The sequence below is a fragment of the Balaenoptera acutorostrata genome, chromosome 2 (assembly GCF_949987535.1).
Source record: "Balaenoptera acutorostrata chromosome 2, mBalAcu1.1, whole genome shotgun sequence".
Taxonomy (NCBI): Eukaryota; Metazoa; Chordata; class Mammalia; order Artiodactyla; family Balaenopteridae; genus Balaenoptera; species Balaenoptera acutorostrata.
The window spans coordinates 162,122,700-162,136,103 of record NC_080065.1 but is presented as its reverse complement, the minus strand read 5'-3'; the positions used below and the strand labels follow the sequence as shown (position 1 = coordinate 162,136,103).

At 38.8% G+C, this 13,404-nt stretch overlaps 1 long non-coding RNA gene across 4 annotated transcripts in view; it reads left to right on the top strand.

Moving 5' to 3' along the window:
* The window catches only part of LOC130707380 (uncharacterized), a 227,723-nt gene that overhangs the window by 180,121 nt on the left and 34,198 nt on the right, over window positions 1-13,404 (top strand). For all 4 annotated transcript variants that reach the window (XR_009007270.1, XR_009007268.1, XR_009007269.1 and 1 more), the window contains exons 4-5: window positions 5,027-5,293; window positions 5,535-5,687. This is a non-coding gene — a long non-coding RNA (uncharacterized LOC130707380). The remainder of the gene's footprint in view (window positions 1-5,026; window positions 5,294-5,534; window positions 5,688-13,404) is intronic.

Here is a 13,404-nt window from a genome sequence, read left to right as displayed (position 1 = left end):
AGCAGAATCATAACAAATATTTGATATCAGAATGAATTCACTGTTCAGGTGTAAAGAGGGAATACCTTCAGCTTTCCTCTTTCTTGTACCTCATTATTGCATCCTGGACAGAGGGGATTTTTCTTGATTTAATCTAAAGGAGAAATATTCACTTTTGTTAAGATGGAAATTGACAACCTCAGTAGGCAGAGGCACTGTTTTTATTTGGCTGAATTCCTGTTTCTAGTGATAATTCAAGGTGTAATAGGGTTTTCTCTGCCACTCCAAAATCTGAAAATGATAAGCATCTCACCAGAGTTTCAGGACGGCCCGTTACCTATTCTGTGGAAAGGATATTCAAAATACCATGCTTCATCAGTGTCTTCTTTGACTTATTCATCAATGGACAACTACTGAGTTAAGACAGTGTCTTATCCTTGCTTCATAAAAACAAAAACAAAAAAACCCCACAAACACAAAAAAACTGTTAACGATGAAAACTTATTATGCCAGGCCTTAGTATGGCCTGACTTGGAAATTTAGTTTCAGAGGCTTTTGTGAATATACCAAGGAAAGAGGACCTAGGTGTATCTTATTCCCACAGGCCGCCAATAAATATTTGCTTAATGGAGAAAAAATTAATATATAGTATAGGAGAGAACCTGTCAGATGCTTAACATTATTGAGTGATAGCAATGTCCAAACTCATCTGTGATCAAACACTATGAAAGTATCCTCCTAAGGATAAACTGATTACAAATAAGAAGTGAAAATTCAATTATGGAGATACTTTCAGTTTCAGCTCTGATATGCAAAAAGCTTGGAAGTTGTCACTGTATCTTGTCCTTACAAGATAATGCTGTACAAAATGAAAATCAATGACTTTTCTCAGACATGATTAATAAAACATGTAACTATGAAAGAATTTTAAGACTGTAATTATGTATGTGTATATATGTGTCTCTGAAAAATCTGTGTCAAAGAAAACTGAGGCTATCAGTATAAACTCATTTAACTTCTATCTCTTCTTACCTTTATTTCCTCCCAAACTTACCAGTATCCATCCAACTCGAAGGATACAAGTGATTTTTACATACTGTGCAAGGTTTTTTTCTTATTCCTATGTCCATGTTTCCCCAGTTCTCTAAATTATTATCTACATCTTCAGGATCTCCTTCATCGGTTCCTTCATTTCAACATATAAAATATAAGTCCTTCTCATTCTAAAAAGTTCTTTTTTGCTAATTATTTTCTCTTTTCATCCAAACTCCTTCAGAGTAGCGTATTCCCACTGTCTTCACTAGCCCCGCCTGGCCCCCACAGGCAGCCCTACACCCTCAATTTATCGCCATCTGGCTTTCTTGTCCACCACTTCACTGAACTGCTCTAAGGTCACTGGGGACCTAACTGCCCAAATCCAATGGACACTTACATTCTCTGAAGGATGACACTGTCATCTACTTCCTCCTTCTTGAAACTCTATCACCTCTCTCCTTCCCAGAATTCTTTCTCTGCTTATTACTTAAACGTTGTCAGTACTCACAATTCTCTGAAATCTCATCCATTTTCATGATTTTAATGACTGCTGAGTGCTGATGACATTGAAATTTTTATCTTTCCATGTCTTCACGTGCAGGTCCAGTTATCTACCAGTTTGTCTCCCGAATTCTACAGGTGCTTTAAAATTCTACATGTCCAGAACTAAAGTCTTTTCCCCAATTCAGTTCTTTATCCCCTATTTCCAAACTCAATGATACCACCACCCAACCTTAGTCACACAGATGGGGCTTCAGCCTCCGCCTCCTACTTCTTCCTTACTTCCCAAGATCAAGTCTTGCTTGTAATTTCCTAAATACAATTAGAACTTATTTCCTCCCTTCATCTATACCTTATTTCAGACCCCTTTCTTCTTGCTATTACCTGGTCTAGAAGTTACCAAATTGCTGTTTGCTGGAACCAGTTGTTAGACACTTCTATTAAAAAAGGACTCTAGAGTCAAATAGCTTTGAGGATGGCTGTGTACCATACGCCTGCTGTGACGATCCAGAATGAACATTAGCCGACAGCAGCCCCGAGAAGCTGCGCAGTAAAGAAACCTGATTACCTTTACTTAAGCCAGGTTCTCCCTTCTGCCGGCCTATAAACCTTTCAGTAGGGACAGGAGAGGAGGTGGCAGCGTGAAAGTCCCACTCGAAAATAAAAAACACTGCTCCTCAGAAGAGTGGGGCATAATTGTCTCCAGGCTTCTTCAGATTCCTCATCCATACTGACGTCAGTGGTCTAAAATGCCACCTGAGCTTGTCCTTTCCATTCTTAGCTATTTTCTGAGGAAACCAGCTCCACGCACATGGATGGCTAGGACCCGCTCTCCTCCTCCTCGCTGCCTCCTTTAGGGGCGCTTGCCACTGCCTGGTGACACTGCACCGACGCGCCAGAGCCTGCGCCTGTGCCTCCGTGACACACGCCTCGCACACTCACGGCTCTGGACTTCCGCTGTCCTCTCTGCCTCGAGTGCCCTTGCCCTCCACCGGCTGACTCACCAGTTTCTCACGAGTCCTTTAAGACTTAGCTTAGGGACTGCCTCTTTCGATGACTTTTCTTTGCCTCACAGCTCCCCCTCTTCTTCCACAAACACTGATGAAACGCCCTGAACATGCCTGTCACGTGCAGGATGAGACATCTGCTGTGTGTCTTCCCCTCTCACTCCACTGCTAAAGGGCCAACGCTACATCTTGCTCATTGTTTCGCTCCTCTAACACTCAATCCATGACTAATGAACTAACTAGTACTGTAGTAGCCCTCTTAGTAACAATCAGGCAGGAACTTCTAGAAGAAATCTGACACTCCAGCTCTTCTCTGATCTCACCTTTCAGTCTGAATGAACTAAAGACTTATCTGTACATGTTTTACCAGAGAGACATAATTTAATCCAGAGATGTGTCATCACATACTCTTACATACTCTGCCGTTTAAAAATTTGGCTCACGATGGGGAAAGGAGACAGGTGTGCTTTCTGATAGCCCCACTGTTTTGCACTTCTACTGCTCACTGCTCACTGGCTGCTCTCTCGGTGCCTTCCTTAAACCCTTCCTCTCTTAACAAGGAAACAGGATAACAAAGTAATTAAGAGCCTGGGTTCTGCCTATCTGTGAAACAGAAACATAACCAAGGATATAGAGAATAGACTGGTGGTTGCCAAGGGGAAGGGGGTGGGAGAGGGTTGGATTGGGAGTTTGGGATTAGCAGATGCAAACTGGTGTATATACAGGATGGATAAACAAAAAGCTCCTACATGGGACTTCCCTGGTGGCACAGTGGTTAAGAATACGCCTGCCAATGCAGGGGACACGGGTTCGAGCCCTGGTCCGGGAAGATCCCACATGCCAGAGAGCAACTAAGCCTGATGCCACAACTACTGAAGTCCATGCACCTAGAGCCCGTGCTCTGCAACACGAGAAGCCACCACATTGAGAAGCCTGCGCACCGCAACTAGAGAAGCCCGCGTGCAGCAACGAAGGCCCAACGCAGCCAAAAATAAAAAAATAAATAAATACATTTATTAAAAAAAAAGTGGATGTATTTAAAAAAAACCAAAAAGGTCCTACTGTAGAGCACAGGGAACTATATTCTATATTCTGTGATAAACCATAATGGAAAAGAATATGAAAAAGAATGTATATAAATGTATAACTGAGTCACTTTCCTGTACAGCAGTAATTAACACACACTGTAATTCAACTATACGTCAATAAAAAATAAAATTTAAAAAAATTGCCATAAAAATCATCACATAAGGGGGACTTCCCTGGTAGTCCAGTGGTTAAGACTTCGCCTTCCAATGGAGGGGGTGAGAGTTTGATCCCTGGTCGGGGAGCAAAGATCCCACAAGCCTTGTGGCCATAAACCAAAATATAAACCAGAAGCAATACTGTAACAAATGCAATAAACACTTTAAAAATGGTCGACATCAAAAAACATCTTTAAAGAAAATAATCACATAAATCAGAAACAAATGAAACATAATAAAGTCCGTACATTTAAAAAAAAAAAGAGCATGGGTTCGGGTCAAATCGCAGCTTACCACTTACTTATAGCTGTGTAATTCTTGGCAACTCACATAATGTCTCCTCCGACTCCTCATCTATAAAATGGGGATGGTAATAGTTCCCAATCTCATAGCGTTGCTGTAATCCATAAACACGGTTAAGTGCCTTGGTAAATGTTTGAGGCTCTCTGGTTATTGTGAATTAAAATACGTCAATGGCTTCTGGCCATGTGATTTATAATAGTTTGACATTTAACCAAATGGTAAAACTATTCCATTTATTATTCCCATCTCTTTTTACCCCTTACCCTGTTTTGTTGTTTATGTTTTCTCCCACCACAGAGTGCTAGTTCCAGGAGAGTAAAGGCTTTATTTTGTTCACTGCTGAAAGCAATGGCACCCAGAAAAGTACTGTACATATGAAGACCTCAGAAAACACTAGCTGAATGAATGGTGCAAAGTGTCACAAGGAAAAATACACCAAAACTTTCATTATAATAAAAAAGTATAGATAAATCTTTCTCTAATGGCTTCCAGTCAAGTAATTGAAAACACCATATGCTATAATAAAAACATAAGTAGTTCATTAAAATTTGAAGGCAAAAACATAATTTTAAAAGATTTAGTCCTATTTTAGGCGTGATAGAGTATGGATGCTTTCTTAAAATTCACAGTCAGATCCAAGAGTATCACTTTCAGAATGTTCTAGTAGACTGAGTTTACTTTTAGTTGTCTTTGATGAAACAGTCACTATTCTACTCTCTTTCTTAACAGAAATGTGTTTTTTCAAAGACTCACTTTTAATTGCTTTATTAACCAAAGAATTCTTTTGCCCAATTCCTTTGCTTTTCTGCTTTACAGGTGAGTCAGAGCAGGAATGCAGGTCCTTCCCAGGTTGTTTCTTAGCAGAGTATTTTTTGGTTTATTCACCTGCTTTGCTCATTTTCTCTGAAGAAGACCTGCTATTTCTAGATAATTCCTCTTCTTTTCTTTGACTTCCAGTTCCAGAAATGACGTCTGCTGAAGGGAGAACATGTTCTAGCAATGAAATCTTCAAAAGACTCCTGCTGCTGCTCTGTGACTGGGACCCCCAGGTTGTCTTTGGAAGTTTCTAAGGCCTCCTGAGTAGAGACTGGGACATGGAAGGAGTCGAGAGGCAAAGGAAGCCCAGCATCACCTGTAATTTTCTGAAACTGGAGGGAAAGACAAAAGACAAGACAAAAATTCAGTGATGAACAAAGCCAACCATTAAAAAGTAGAGTTCAAAACGTCAATGTTATTCTGTGATCTTATTATTAACACAGTAATTGATTATTCAGAAGATTTCAGAGCCAGTTTTTTTCTAATTATATCTTGCCAAGTGATTCTCAACTTAACCTAGCTATATCCAAGGCTATGTCTGCTACATTTTCAGACTTTGGTGATTGGGGTAGTTATTACCCATTTCCTTTCCCTCACTAAAAATGAAACCCTACTCTGTAAGAAAATTAATTTCTTTTCTATCCTCCAGGCACATGTAAACAGTATATAGTTTGTGACCAGACTGTGTTCTCAAGCTGTCAGTTCCCAAGACCAGTCTGAGATTGGCTGAGGTGGGTGAAGGGGGCTCCAAGTAACGCTAGAGGAAAAGCTGACATGTTTCCCCTCCCATTCCCATGACCAGGTGAGTCACTATAATATCTTACGTATTAGCTATGTCAAGATTACTTATTTTAAAAATTCTGTCAATACGTGTACCTTCATTAGTGTTCCTTCATTGTAAGCTGACTGCATACAAACAGAAACCTAGATAAAATATGAATAGAATAGACATTTATACAATTTAAAATTTGGAATATTTTCTGTAATGTTTTCTTTCTTCATTAAGGAGAGTTTGCTTTAACTCATAAATTTTCTAAAGAACTTCCAGTTTTCTTATGTACAACAATACAGTATCATGAAATGGGCCCACATTTACTAATCTCAGATTTGGAGAGGACTCCACAGTCCTCTAGCTCCCGAGCATGTGAACTATTAGAGACCGACCATTATTATTTTCTCTCTGACTTGGTCATTTCCTTTTTGCTAATCACTCTTAGAATCATTAAGTGCTGTCCTGTCCACTTACTTGGAGATTCTGCATTTGTACTGGGGCACTCTGCTTTGATTCTGATTTTTCTTCTTCAAGTGCCTTCTTTTCTTCTTTAGGGGACTACTAACAGTAGAATTCATCTGGGGACGACCTAGTAAATGAAAATCTGACTGATCTATACCAGCCATTGTGGCAAAATTGTTCCCGGTTGAGAACCACTGACCTATATCTTCCCTGAAGATTAATAATAATTTTTATGTCTAAGACAAAAATAACTTTAATTCAAACTTATCAAACAAGCAAAATAAATGAAAGATAGGAAAATTCTTATCCATTCCCAAATATTTTCAATGGACACTGCCTTCAATTTAGTCTTCACAAAAAACTATACCTACTAATTACTCTGTCTACAGGTTACTCTTTTATAATGGGCTCCCCACTCTACCAAAGCAGGCTGCCCTATTTGCATTTCTTAAAACATTTAATTCCTCATTTTAAAACGTCAACTATATTACCTATAATTACACTAAATTTGGCTAAATATGGCCACGTAAGTGATGAAAATCGCTCCAGTTCCTCAGCAAACTACCGTTATAGTCGCAAAGAGAAGAATGCCATGAAGAGAAATGAACTAACCCAGCATCTTTAAGGAGATCCAAGAAAGCATGGAACTTCTGAAAAGAATTCTCAGTGCTGCCCAAAACACCTTCATCATCCAGGATCATGCTTGTCAATGAGTGGGCATGAAGGCCTTCAGACAAAGAGAATTTTATATTTCTTAACTGGGCATTTTCATGTTCCAGCTATAAAAGAAGACTGAAAATGTCTGACATGCTTTTTTCTCATTGTCATCAAAAGTAGTCTTGTCTAGTTTCAAGGAACAAAACTAAAACACTCAAAATGTAATTAACCTGTAATTAACCTAACTCGCCACCAGTAAAGACAGAGACCATATCACATAATAACCAAAACTCCCAGGCACCCAACAAAGTTTCCTATATAACACTTAGCTGGTACATAAATAAACCAAAGTTATCGTTTTATTAATGATCTTTCACAAAAGATCACATTTCTAACTGGTTAAATTCATAATGGAGCCTCATTCCACATTAGAAAATTACCTGCTTTAAGTTTCCCTTAAATTAGAAAGTGAATTATAGAATCTGATTTGAACAAAACATATTACAACTCTGCTGAATGTTAAGAATTAACTTTAGTGAGCAAACTATCTAATGCTTACGTTTAAAAGTCCTAAATCATACCCAACCCAATTTATTAAATGTACGATCACCAATATTTTCTTTGGCTTCTTGAAAATATTCACTCCCGTGCACTCTTCCCCTTCCGCTCATCACCTATGCACTTAAAACCCCTATAAGCTCAACTCTAGTATTTCTCAGAAAGACTGTTATGTTCATGATGCCCCTTTTGCCTTATATAAGCAGGTGCTCAACACTTATTGAATGAGTGTCCGCCAATCCAATGGATGCACTTTGAAAAATTCCTCCCTACGTTCAACCTATGATAAAGTATATTTAGATGGAACTTTTTAGATTATGCCCTGCTTTCATGCACATTACCTAATGTAATTCTTATAGTATATATTTTTATCTTGCATTGCATTCGTACAAGTTTTCCAATATCTTAAATTTATTTAAATGATTCACTTTCCTAATTCATTGCCAGGAGAGTCTCATCATGTCTTTTATGCTACTGTATATACAGTATATGCACAAAAAGTGCTTTCTTGAATCAAAGAATCATGAACAGAAAATAAGCTAGTGTCATATGAAAGCACACACACACACACACACACACACACACACACAAAATGAGATTTTCACATTTTTAAAAACATGCTTTCTGGAATATAGATCATATGATCACTAAATACCAGTAAATGCAAAAGTCCATATGATACAACCAATTTGCAACATATTACAGTTTTAAAGTTTACAAACTATGTGTGTACGGCTTAAAATCAAATCAAAATAAAACGAAAACACTCTCAAAAGTATTAGAAATTGTTTGCCTCATTGACTCATTTATCAGCCTTAAGTCTTATTACTCTTTCCTCCTTTAACTGCTTTAGGCACTCCTCCAGTTTTTCCTAAACAAACAGAGTAAATATTATAACTAATTCGTAGTATAATACCCAAAAGCCTTTCCAGCTATAGGACTCATCAGGATTTAGGGGCAGAGCCAGAAGTGAACTCAGGTTTTAGTCTGCTACTGGTAATATCATACCATGCTAGTGAAATGAATTATCAAAATCTATCAAATTAGCATAGTAAAGATTTATTTAAATTCCACTTTTTCCAACATAAATTTGTGGCAGCCCACCATAAAAGGCATATGCGTATAACATAGCAAGTCAGAAATAAATAGTTAAGACCAAGAAAGAAAACTTCTATTTTTATTTGTGGGTCTCTTTATAGTAGGAAGTCCTATTAATGAACATGCTTAATATACCTGAATTGCATAATTGCAGATTCAAAAACTTTTTTTTTAAAAGTAATCATTTTTAAAGCAATTTACAGTCAAGCACTGTTCCTGGAGTTCCCTGGGCATTAAATAATCTAATCATCAAAACCCTAAGAGGGGGGCTTCCCTGGTGGTGCAGTGGTTAAGAATCCGCCTGCCAGTGCAGGGGACACAGGTTCGAGCCCTGGTCCGGGAAGATCCCACGTGCCGCGGAGCAACCAAGCCCGTGCGCCACGACCACTGAGCCTACGCTCTAGAGCCCCCGTGTCACAACCACTGAAGCCTGCGTGCCTAGAGCCCGTGCTCCGCAACAAGAGAAACCACCGCAATGAGAAGCCCGCACACCACTCGGAAGAGTAGCCCCTGCTCGACGCAACTAGAGAAAGCCCGTGAGCAGTATCAAACACCAAGCGCAGCCAAAAATAAATAAATAAAATAATTTATTTAAAAAAAAAACCCTACGAGGAAAGAACAATCACTAACTCCATGTTATTTTACAGATGAGGGAAACAGAGGCAGAGAAGTAGAGTAAGTAGAGCAGCACAGCCAAGGTGACACCACTAAGTAGCAGAGCCACACTGTGGACTCAGGAAGCTGGGTGCCGTTCCTGTTCACGGAGGTGGTAGTCTTCCCACTCACCAAGGTCAATCAAATAAAATGAACACTGATAAGCTCTCTTAGGAGTTTTAGGAACTAAGACACTTCGGTCCTTGAAGTGGGGACACTGCTTGCAATAGGCAGAATTCTAACAGAGCCCCTAAGACTCCTACTTACTGAAGTACACAAACCTTCCACTTAAACAATCAAACCCTAAATCTGGGTGCTGTAGTGAAGGGATTTTGCAGACGGAATTAAGATTCAAAATCAGTTGATTTTTTAAGATAGGGAGATTATTCTAGGTGGATGTGACCTACTCAGGCACCCCATGAAAAGGACTTTGAACTCTTCCTGAATTGAAGTACAAAAGGGACAAGAGGGAGACTCTCCATTGCTGGCTCTGAAGAAGTCCAATGCTGCGGCAGGGAAGGCAAGCGAGAGGCCTCTAGGAGCTGAGACCGTCCCCCGACTGACAGCCAGCAAGGAAATGGGGACCTCTGTCCTGCAACTGCAGAATCTGAATTATGCCAACAAGCCGAAGAAGCTTGGAGGCATTCTTTCCCAGAGCCTCTGGATACTAACACAGCCAGACTGACATCTTGATTTCAGGTCTGTGACCCACACAAACTATGGTGAACATTCAACATTTGGGGCTCAATGTTTACACTTAAATTTCACGTGCTTTAACACTCTTAGGAGGGAACCCACATGTTCCCGTGTGTATCTGAGCAGGAAACCCAGTCACGCTGTGCCTGGACTTCAGACCTGCAGAACTGTGAGCTAGTCAAATAGGTATTGTTTTCAGTCAGTGAGAGTGTAGTAAAAGAATTAATATTCTACTCAACCTCCAGGTTCGTGGACAAAATAAATGACTGTCATTGTTTTGGGCCACTGTTTCGGGGTGGTTTCTTATGCAGCGATAAACAGTCAGAATACCTATACTTATGAAAACAGTAAGGTATATTTATACATTTTAACTGCTTTGAACAATCACTTAATGAGGAACTCTATTATATGCCATCATTGGGAGAGGAACTGGTATCACTTTCTGGAGAGTAGCTTTTGGTACCTAACAACAATCCTACATCAGGAGTTTACCCTAAGAAAATTAAAGATGTGGGCAAAGATTTATCTACCAACATGATGTCATAAGATTGTTTATAACCAAACCCTAGAAGAAAGCTAAGAGCCTCCAAATTGGGATTGGTTTCAATAAAAATAGCTCACCGTATGAAGGAATGCGCTGTGAAGCCACTAAGAAAAGAATGACAAGAGGTCTCAGCCAGAGTTAATGAACGGGCTTCAGGAGTTCTACATTCAAAATATATCTGTGCGTTTCTCCTGGGAGATGATGCATAAGCTTAATCAAATTCTCTGATGTAGAAGAGTATTTAGTGACATGGCAAAATATTTTTGATACTTTTTGAAGACAAAAGAGCAGATTAGGTGTGTGTACATGCAGAGGTGGCTTTTATTTCCTTCAATAAGTTGTTCACTGTTTTCAAAGATTTGCTCAATGAACATATATTTTTATATTCAGAACATGTTTAAAAAATTGAGAGTCTAAGAACTTCAAATTCTTTAATGTTTCATTACTAAAGCCAGTCAAGTTTTCAATGGGAAAAAAGGGAAAAAAATTGCAAAATTCCTCTACTTTTAACATAATGGTTTAATCAATCTTCTAAAACTGATTTCAAAGAAATTCTAAACAAATAAGCAAACAAACAAAAAACCCTCACCACAGTCAGAGGAAAGTAGACTAAAATTCCTGACTGGTTCTAAATAGCACATCAAAGTGCAATTACATGAAATAGTTTCTCCCTCTAATGGAGGGAATTAGAACACAGTGTGAAATTTTTGTGAAAAAGTGTACCCCTCTCCTACAAAGTATTAATAATTCATGTCCCTTACGTGGAAATATGGAACCAAGAAAGTTAGAAAGTAAAATTGCTTGATATTCTATTACTTAAGTAAGACTAATGATAAGGCTTTGGAATAATTTTCCTTCCTGTCATCTGCTCTCCTTCATCCCTTCTGTACACTGGCTAGGGTGATTTTTCTGGGACAAAGCTCCCATCATATTGGATATCAAATTTTATGTTCAACTTTTCTCCACTTAACATTGAAATCAATCATTTCTCATATAATCAGGGGATTCATAACCTTGATTTTTTTTTTGTGGGCTACAAAATATTGCACTGAGTGGGTTTACTGGTTAACCATTTTACACATTTAAATTCTTTCCAACTTTTCAATATTATAAGACAAAATAACCGTTTTTATGCATGAAGGCTTTTTTCCATATTGAGAATAACATTCTTACAATAAATGCATAAAAATGAGTTTGAGATCAAAGCAAATGAATATTTTTAAGGCTCTGAGGTACCTATCTCCAAACCGCTTTCCAAAAGATTTCTGAGATTGTATACTGCCATCAGCGATGTATCACTTGGTATATAACCTCTACTATAACTGTTGGCTTACTTCTCACCTAGAGTGCAAGTTATTTGAAGATAGGGGGTGTATTTTATTAAGTGTTTATCCCCAGCACCTGTGCCTAGCACAACGTAGACGGTCAATAAATAATTGCTTAATAAGGAAAATCCCTGCCAATACAAGATGTACGTGTGTGAAAGACAGACTGTGTGTTTTTCTCTAACTGGATAGATGAAAACTTGTCATCTTCTTTAATGTGCAATTTTTTGGCTTATAATTAGTAATTAAATTTCTCTTTTATATTATATTGTAAAAATTCAGATTCTCTGAGGCAAATGGGCCTGGCACTACCCATTAGCTAGATAACCTTGGACAAGTTCTATAACTCTAGGCCTCAACTTCCTCATCTATAAAATGGAGATAAGCTCCCATATCACAGAGCTCTTGTGAGGATTACATGAGTTAAAACACATATAAAATTAGAAGAGTGCTTGGTACACAGCATATGTTCAATTAATGCTGAATGAATGAACATGTGAACGCAAGCAGTAGTGAAGGGCTTAAAATGAAATAGTCTCATCCCACTCCCACATCCAGCACTCAAGAAGCGACCGATTCTGTACACAGGTTTTTAATTGTAAAATACGATATGTGTACTGAGAAGTGCACAGGACAAAACTGTCAATGTGACAAATCAAAAGAGAATACTTACATAACCACTACTCGAATCTGAAAGTATTGATACTTGTCAGCATCTCAAAAACCCCTCATATCGTTTTCTCATCACAAGCTCCTTCCCTCTTCCCGGTTAAACACCATCCTCATTTCTGAAAATCATTTCCTTTAACCTGCATGCATCCCTAACAAAAGAGTTTAGTTTTGTCAACATCTAACTTTATGTAGAGGATCATAGTATATGAAGTCTTTTCTATCTTATTTCTTTCACTCAACATTGGTTTAAAAGATTCATCCACATTGCAGCCTGTAGCTCTAGTTCATTCAGTTTTATTGCTTGATAGTTTTCCCACTGTATGAATACACATAATTTATTTAATTTTTGACTCTTGATGGACATTTGGGTTGTTTTCAGTTTGTGCTAATGCAAATCATGGACAGGAATCCTGCTGTACCGGTTAGTCTGGTGCATTTACACAGGGCGGGGGTGAGGGCTGCTGGGTCACAGGCTATTTATATACCTTCAGTTGATGGAGAGTGCTAAATGCTTTCCAAAGTAGTTGTGTCGATTTATACTCCAGTATAAGCAGGGTAGAAGATTCCCATAGTACTCCAGGTCTACAATACCTGATACTACCAGACTTTATTTATGTATTTGTCAATCTGATTGGCATGTAGTTTCATTGGTTTTGACTCACTTTTCTCTTATTACTTAATGAAGTTGTATACTTTACTGTGTTTACTGGCTGTTTGGATTTCCTTTTTTATGAGGTTGACGTCAACTATTGTTATTTTTTATTCTTTTTTTTTAATTATTATTTATTTATTTTTGGCTGTGTCGGGTCTTCGTTGCTGCGTGTAGGCTTTCTCTAGTTGCGGCGAGCGGGGGCTACACTTCATTGCAGTGGCTTCTCTTGTCGTGGAGCACAGGATCTAGGCACGAGGGCTTCAGTAGCTGTGGCACGTGGGCTCAGTAGTTGTGGCTCGCAGGCTCTAGAGCGCAGGCTGCGTAGTTGTGGCGCACGGGCTTCATTGCTCCGCAGCATGTGGGATCTTCCTGGACCAGGGCTCGAACCTGTGTCCCCTGCCTTGGCAGGCAGATTCTTAACCACTGCGC